Source organism: Ovis aries, chromosome 2, assembly GCF_016772045.2.
Source record: "Ovis aries strain OAR_USU_Benz2616 breed Rambouillet chromosome 2, ARS-UI_Ramb_v3.0, whole genome shotgun sequence".
Lineage (NCBI taxonomy): Eukaryota > Metazoa > Chordata > Mammalia > Artiodactyla > Bovidae > Ovis > Ovis aries.
In genome coordinates, this window is record NC_056055.1 from 149,806,683 (window position 1) to 149,815,678 (window position 8,996).

An 8,996-nucleotide genomic window follows, 5' to 3' on the forward strand; every position below is an offset into this window, starting at 1 on the left:
ACTTTGATTCTGGGCCTCCTAACAGAAAGCTTTTGTCATGCTGCCAGACTCCTCACCCCCACAAATGCTCAAGGGAACAAACTGGATTTTTAAAGTGTGTCTTAGAAACAAACATACAGCAAAGTATCAACAAGAAAACACTGTTCTCAGATGATCATTTTACAGAAGAGCCCAAGATGTATTTATATTGACATCAATGTAGTTGCTATAAATGCTGATCTCAATAACTTTCACATGGTTTCTTTTCCCTCTTATCTACACAGACACCTCAAAATGGACAATTACTGTTCTTGCCACAGTAATTTGGACTCTAGGCAACCTGTAAGATGCTTGCCATCACTGTAACACTATTAAGGCATGGTATTTCTTACCAGATTATTTGATTTTTTTTTTTTTTTTTTTTTTACTGATTGAATAGGCAAATAAGAGTTGGCCCCATTATTTCTAGCAGGGACACAGGTAAGAGGAGCTGGAAAAATTAATTGCTGACATGGAAGCACACACATGCATTGAAAAAAAGGGGGGAAGTACCAGAAGGACCTTGGGGTTTGCTTGAAAATCATATCAGAGAGTTAAAGAAACATAAGCTGTGCATCCACCATTGTCCAAGTCTTTATTGCCATAAATGTATTGGACAGTCCTGGGCACCACAGGTGTGAGGTACATCAGGTCAGATAGGAAATGGAATTTACCATGACATTGTAATTTTAGTGTCATTCTTAATAAAATATAAGATTTAACTGAATTGGTCATATTAGGGTCGCAGGGAAGATTTTTCCTGTGATTGAAAGAAGAACATTGCCCAAAGCCATTCCTGTTGACTCCCCAAGTCAAAGAAATTTATTTTCCAAATTGACGACTTTCCTTGTCCACAGTTGCATGGCTTGAAATTTGGTGCCCAAAACATTCAGCAATGATTAGCTTCTCTCAGTTTAAAGGATCTGCCACCAAGTTCATTTTTATGGCACTTTGGAGACTTTTTAGTTGATACTTGACATTTGGTCCATCTCTTATCTTTGAATGCCTTTCCTGACAAGCCCACTTCCTAGCTTCCCTTGCAGCTCAACAGCAGGTATGTGACCTGGGCTCTACCAGTGAGATGTACACAATTGAGACGTCAATGTAGAAGCAAAAACCATTGCAGGGATGATGAAAGATGACCCCAAAGATATCAGGTCCCAATACCTGAGACCTGTGAATGTTACCTTATAAGGTAAAGACTTCACAGATGGGTTTAAATTAAAGGTATTGAGACAGGGAGAGTAACCTGTGTTATCCAGGTGGGCCATATACAACCTGGCGTGTATCCTTAAAAAAGGAGGGCAATGGAGAACAGTGTGGAGATTCCTTAAAAACCTGGAAATGGAACTGCCGTACAACCCAGCAATCCCACTGCTGGACACACACACCAAGGAAACCAGGACTGAAGGAGATATGTGTATCCCAATGTTCATTGCAGCACTGTTTACTAGGACATGGAAGCAACCTAGATGTCCATCAGCCGACGAATGGATAAGAAAATTGCGGTACATATATATAATGGAATATTATTCAGCTAATAAAAAGAGCACTTTTGAGTCAGTTCTAGTGAGGTGGATGAAACTGGAGCCTATTATACAGAGTGAAGTGAGTCAGAAAGAAAAACACCAGTACAGTATATTAACGCATATATATACGGAATTTAGAAAGATAGTAATGATGATCCTATATGTAAGACAGCAAAAGAGACACAGATATAAAGAACAGACTTCTGGACTCTGTGGGAGAAGGTAAGGGTGGGATGATTTGAGAGAACAGCATTGAAACACGTATATTACCATATGTGAAACAGATGACTAGTCCAAGTTCAGTGCATGAAACAGGACACTCAAAGCCAGTGTAATGGGACAACCCAGGGGGATGGGATGGGGAGGGAGGTGGGAAGGGAGTTTGGGATGGGGGGACACATGTATACCTATGGCTGATTCATGTCAATGTATGCTGAAAACCACCACAATATTGTAAATTTATTAACCTCCAATTAAAATTAATTTTTTTAAAGGGTGAAAAAGAAATTATACAAATGACCTTATTTACAAAACAGAAACAGACTCATAGACTTAGAGAAGGAACTCATGGATGCCAGGGGAGAAGGATGCGGGGAAGGGATAGTTAGGGAGTTTGGGATCAACATGCACACACTGTTATATTTTAAATGGATAACCAACAAGGACCTACTGTATAACACAAGAGCTTTGCTCAAAGTTATGCGGCAGCCTGAATGGGAGGGGCATTTGGGGGAGAATGGATACATGTATACCTACGGTTGTCCACTTGAAACTATCACAATATTGTTAATCAGTTATCCTTCAATATGAAAACAATCTACTTGTAGAAATGGTGGCTCAGATGGTAAAGAAACTGCCTGCAATGCAAACAACCCAGGTTCGATCTCTGGGTTGGGAATATAAAAAGTTTTTTTGAAAAAAAAAGGAGGGCAGAGGGAGACGTGATATATACAAGGAAGAGACAGCAACGTGATGGCCGAGCAGAGGGGTTTGAAGATCCTGACCTTGATGACAAGAGCTATGCAGCCAAGCCAAGTAATACCAGATGCCATCAGAAGCTGGCAGGGTTTTTAAGGAATGTGTTCTCTCCTAGAGTCACCAGGAGCCGACAGCCCTGGCCATACCTTCCCTGACTTCCCACCAAATCAGTGATACTGACTCTTGACTTCTGTCCTCCAGAATTGTAAGTGAATACTTAGACAGAGGAGGCTAGAGGCTTGCAGTCCATAATGTCACAAAGAGTCAGACACAACTGAAGTAACTTAACACAATAGCACGCATTTTTCTTTTGGAGCTTCCCACATGGCTCAGTGGTAAAGAATCCGCCTGCCAATACAGGAGACACAGGTTCAATTTCTGGATTGGGAAGATCCCCTGGGGAAGGGAACAGCAACCCACTCTAGTAATCTTGCCTCTCCAGGCAAGATTACTATGGAAAGAGGAGCCTGGCAGGCTACAGTCCATGGGGTCACAAAGGGTCAGACACAACTAAGCATGCATGCACATTTTTGTTTTAAGCCACTCAGTTTCTGCAAATTCATTACAAACTGGAAACTAATACAAACATGAAGAAGGAGGCCCTGCACAGAATCCACTGTACTAAGAGTGGTGGAAGACACACAGAGCTGAAACGGCCAAAGCAGAACTATGGTCAAACACCCAGCGAGCTGCTGATTCTATGCCCAAAAGGTGTATTTGTGGAGTCCCCTGGTATAATTTATGCCTTGCTTTTACTGTGTAGTTTCTGACCCTCTCAACAATTCTGTGAGCTGCCTAATATACTTTTAGAAACTACTTTTCTGCTTAAGCTAGGGTGACTTCAGTTTTTTGCACTTAAGGATCCCAGCCATCACAATGATTAAATTAGCATTACCTTAAAAATGGTGGCTCATCCTCACCTACAGCAGATCATGTATGGAGTATCCTCTTCTTCCCACATATTTATCTACTTGAAATCCAGTTAAACTAAGACATGAGAGTAACCACAGAGTGGAAAAGAAAAGGCAATATCAGAAGCATATTCAATTCAATTAAAATAATTTGAATGAGTTACTGTATTCAATCAAAATAACTATATGCCAATCCCTATCTTTGACAAGGTAAAATGAGTACTTTGAAGATTGTAGTGCAAATAAATAATACATAATTTCTGTCCTGGTATCTTGCCCCACAGTTCAGTGAAAGAACATGCTCCTCTCCAGGGCCTTGCTACTCAACTTGTGGCCCAGGCACCTTCAGCATTAACGAAGAGTTTGTTAGAAATGCAGAATCCACCACCTTACCTGTGGCCTACTAAACCTACATTCCAGTATGAAGCCCAGGTGGTTCATACATCTATTAAAGGTTGAAAAGCATTTTACAAGGGGACAAGGAGGAGGACTTCATGGAGGAAGTGGCATTTGGTTTCACACTTAAGTTGATTCTTGGGTTGAGCTGCACAGAGAGAGAGACTCTATGTAAAGAATAACACTCTAAGAAAATGCAGGACAGTGGGACAATATGGAACACAATTATGGGTCATAAAGTGTTTTAAAAAATCCTACGTATAGACTGCATGCATGCTAAGTCGCTTCAGTCATGTCTGACTCTGCGACCCCATGGACTGTATGTAGCCTGCTAGGCTCCTCTGTCCATGGGATTCTCCAGGCAAGAATACTGGAGTGGATGGCCATGCCCTTCTCCAGGGGATCTTCTCAACCCAGGGATCAAACCAGCGTCTCTTCTGTCTCCTGCACTGACTGGCAGGCAGGCTCTTTACCACTAGCACTACCTGGGAAGCCCACATATAGACTACTCAGCCATAAAAAATGAAATAACGCCATTTGCAGCAACATGGATGGATCTAGAAATTATTACACTGAGATAAGTTAGACAAGGACAAATATTACATAATGACACATATATGGAATCTAAAATATGGTAAAAATGAACTTATTTATAAAACAGAGACAGATTCATAGACATAGATAACAAACTTATAGTTACCAAAGGGGAAAGTGTTGGGGGAGGGATAAATTAGGAATTTGGGGTCAGCAGGGGCTTCCTTGGTAGCTTAGTTGGTAAAGAATCTGCCTACAACGCGGGAGACCTGGGTTCAATTCCTGGGTCCAAAAGATCCCCTGGAGAAGGAAATGGTAATCCACTCCAGTATTCTGGCCTGGAGAATCCCACAGACAGAGAAGTCCATGGGGTCGCAAAGAGTTGCATACGACTGAGCGACTAACACGTATATACAAATTACTACGTATTATGTAAAATATATAAATGACAAGGCCCAATGCATAGCACAGGGAGCTATAATAAATATCTCATAATAGACTGTAATGGAAAAGAATCTAAAAATTTTTTTAATAAATAAAAATCCTACATGTAATAGGATAAAGAATGGCGAAGTAGGTTAGGATCCATCTGTGGATGGCTTGAGAGTCAGGTTTCCCTTTAGACTGGAGCACAGAAGATGCACCAGGGAGCAGGAGACGGGACTGTGTCCAGAATTTTGTTTCAGGAAATTTAATCTGATCACATGTCAGATCGATTTAGAGGGACGACTAGAGGTAGGAGCTCAATGGGGAGCAAATTACAATTGTTCAGGCAATGACAAAGTAATGACAGTATGAGAGAAAGAAAGGATTTGAGAGGTATTGGTCCAGGAAAGGGTTTCCTGCTGGCTCAGGGCTTCCCTGGTGGTCCAGAAAAAAAGAAAAAGAACTTGGTACTACTGGGGATATTAGGGATGGAGTAGAGAGAAAGATCCAAAGTCTGGGTGTTCAGCAAGAAAAATGAATTTGAAGAAGTTGGTTTACTAGCAAGATAAGAACTGGTGAGTCTGAGTTTTAGTCTTACTGGTTTGGGTGCATCCCAGGACAGGCCCTGGGTGTGCATATGGAAATATGCTATTAGATTAGAGCTCAGGTGGGAGGTGGCACTTGGAAAAAGATTTGGGAGAAACCAGCATAAAGGTGATAACCCATACCTGGGAAATAGGTGAGCTTGCCAGTGTTAAAATTGTGGAGGGTGGGGAAAAAAAAAAAAAAAACAGGCAAGGAAAGAGCTGGGAGGAATACCTTCACTTAGGGGTCAGAAAGAGAAAGAAAAGTAATTATACTAGCCAGAGGTCTTGGGAGTAAACCACAGAACCCAACTCCGGCTCACCTAAGCAGAAACGGAGCATCTCGACAGGATGTTAGCTTACAGAGAGAAAAGAGGGAAAACCAGGCCCACAAAACAATGACCAAGCAGCTGAGACCTGGGGCGAGGTTACAGGACGGTTTGGTGAGGTCATAACGCTGCGTGCGGGGCACGCTCCGCACAGACTTAGAACTACCATCACCTGCAGAAAATATTCTGACTTTCCCGGGCAGGAGCCTCTGTCTGGCAGGGCCCAGGTCACGTGCCCGCAGGCTAGCAGCCGGAGTGGGGGAGGGGAGGACGAGGGGCGCGTAGGCGCTGGGAAGGCAGCGGAAGAATCAGGTGTGCAGTGTCGGGAGCGGCGAGATCGGCGGTCACGTGATCACCAGAAGCAAACAACCGGGGAAGCCAAAGAGGATGCGGGCTAACGGTTCCCGGATCGGCCCATTGCGGTCACCGGCACCTTTAGGGGGAACCAGACAGACTCTGAGAAGAAGTGAGCAGCTGGAGAGGTGGTAACAGGAAGGCAGTACACATAACTTGTTTGGTTGTTTTTTTTTTTTTTTTTCCTTTCTTTTTTAAGAGTGGGGTGGAAAGAAAGCCGAGAATGGTTATTTTAGAACAAGGGACATTTGAATTTATTTCAGGCCACTAGGCAGGAATCTGTAGCAGGTGATTTAAAATTCCATAAGAATAAAAGGAGTGAAATAAGATCCTAGAGGATGTGGGAGGGGGTGGGATAAAATAAAAGCAAGTGGTGGTGGAGGGAGGTGGCTGGAAGAGAGAGAGGAAATTGGGACAAGCAAATCTTGGTATGGGTCCTTTAATTCAATGTAACTAATATTTCTGATATGCCTACCATATGCAGGTACTCTGCTGGGAAGAGGGGGGAGGTGATTAACAAATCTTGATAAGGCAAGCCACGACTTCAATGAGCCACATTAGATAGCCTCTCATGTTGCTTCAACCTTAAATATGCTACAACATGTTTAACTGAAAATATCAATAAAAGCAAGTTAGAATTTAATAAGGTCAAACAGGATACAAATTGCTGTAGGAGTTCAGGGCTGGAAGCAAACACTTGCAGCTGGGAAGGTTTCCAGGAGGAAGCTGGATTGTAAAGGATAAGTACACATCGCGGTGACATGAGCATTTGGAGGGCTTGCCAGAGAAAACAAAAGATATGAGCAAAAGCACAAACACAAAAAGTGGATGTTAGAATAGATATGCACCAGTTGTGGGACTTCCCAATATCTGAATCTCTTGTCTGAGGTTCCTCTGAATTATGAGGCAGAGCTGTCATTCTAAAACTTGAAAGGTCAGATCCTCAATTGCCCAGCCACCTCTAAGTCTAGGACAGAGGGGAATGGGTTAGATTCATCAGTTAGGCATGCCCACCACTGGTTGTAGCAGTGGCCATCACTACACTGGCTCTGTGACATGATTTTATCCATAGTTTCCATCCACTGCATAGATTCATTTTCAGAGTCTGGTTCTCCAGCCCTCCTAGCAATTCCACATGCTCTCTGAATTTACTCAATAAATTTCTTTTCTTTTTAAATTGGCTGTATTTTCTTTACCTCGCTTGCAACTGTGGAATCCGAACAGGTAAGAATCCCGACCAATACTGATGTGATCATGGAAAAGCTTATAATCCAGTTTAAATGTAGAATTAGGGGGAAATGTGTCAGAAAAACAACAACAAAAAACTCTCTAAATACATCAAGTCAAAGGGGATTTAACACAGAAAGTGAGAGGATCACTCAGTCTCTAGAAGGTCCAGGGAAAAGGTCAGAGCAAAGGTCAGAGAAGCCACTGTTGGAATTCAAGAAATTTAGAAATGTGTATATTGTAGAAACCGCTACTGCGGATCTCAGCCCTCTGCAGCACCAAAGTAAGTGACTCTCAGGAGGAAGCCTGGAAATCTTGGCACATCTGCCCAGATGTCTGCCATCCATGGATGCTCACGCGCTTGTGCATACCTGCAGCTGGAGAACAATGGCTTCTCCTCCTTTGCAAATCTCAAACCAGTGTCTCTCATAGAAGATTCTAAATTGAAACTCCACTGGCAAGGGAATCTGAGAAGTGTAATTTACAAATTTCCAAGCCTGCAATTAAGGAGAGCATTTACAAGGATGGTCACTGAGAAGATAGGAGATAACTCTGAAAGCTCAGATGCTCTCTTCTCTCCTTCAGCTTCATCACTCTCCTGCTCTCTCCGCATCTGCTAAACCAATAACCTTATTAAAACTTCCAAGACTTTGATACCTTGATTTCATCCGCTCCACCAGCTCCTTCCTCTTTTCTTGAAATCTTTGATTCCTTTGTCTTCAACCACTGTCTCTAAAACGGTATAAAATCCCAACGTGGTACAAATCCAGCTGTCAGGTTCTTAGGTTCAAGCTTGCAGACATCATTAGGGGGAAAACTTTTATACCATGCAGACCGGTGGCATGAGTAGATTACAGACTTTGACAGTCCCAAGAGAGCGATAGCTCGGATTCCCTCCAGCTACTGTTTAAAGCTTAGTAACACTCCTATCAGGTCTGACTGCCCCCATCTGTTTCCCCAACCCACACACACTCTAAGCAATGGTCTTATCTCCTAGTCTACAGAGAAAATAAGTAACATAAACCTGATATTTCCTTGTGTTCTCTTCCTTCTCCTCACATAAAAGCTTCCATTATGATGGGACTTCCCTGGTGGCTCAGATGGTAAAGCGTCTGTCTACAATGCGGGAGACCCGGGTTCGAGCCCTGGGTTGGGAAGATCCCCTGGAGAAGGAAATGGCAATCCACTCCAGTACTATTGCCTAGAAAATCCCATGGACAGTGGAGCCTGGTAGGTCCCAGTCTATGAGGTTGCAAAGAGTCGGACACAACTGAGAGACTTCACTTCACTTCATTATGGGTCCCTGTTTCCAGTTCCCACCACTTTCCTCCTCTTAGTAGAGGAGGGAAATAAAGTTCCTCCTCCTGCTCAAGATGGGATCCTCGGGGATTTTTATCATTAGTTACTATCTGTCTTGCTTAGTTGCCTCAAATTCTCTCTTCCTGCCTCATTTCCTTCACCATGCAAGAATGCTCAATTCTCACCCATCTTTAAAGAAGAAAGACCTTTTTTAACCATACACTTAGCCATTTGTCATTCTTTCTGCTTTTGTCCATAGGCAAGATACCTGCCTGGAGAAGGCAATGGCAACCCATTCCAGTACTCTTGCCTGGAAAATCCCATGGGAGGAGCTTGGTAGGCTGCAGTCCATGGGGTCGCTAAGAGTCAGACATGACTGAGCGGCTTCACTTTCACTTTTCACTTTCATGC

The 8,996-nt window shown here is 43.0% G+C and overlaps 1 long non-coding RNA gene across 1 annotated transcript in view; it reads right to left on the reverse strand.

Annotated features, from left to right (window-relative positions):
• LOC121818823 (uncharacterized) overlaps positions 1–8,379 on the reverse strand; it is a 44,860-nt gene extending 36,481 nt beyond the window's left edge. Inside the window, exon 1 of the long non-coding RNA XR_006058953.2 lies at positions 7,944–8,379. This is a non-coding gene — a long non-coding RNA (uncharacterized LOC121818823). The remainder of the gene's footprint in view (positions 1–7,943) is intronic.
• Positions 8,380–8,996: the final 617 nt, after the last annotated feature.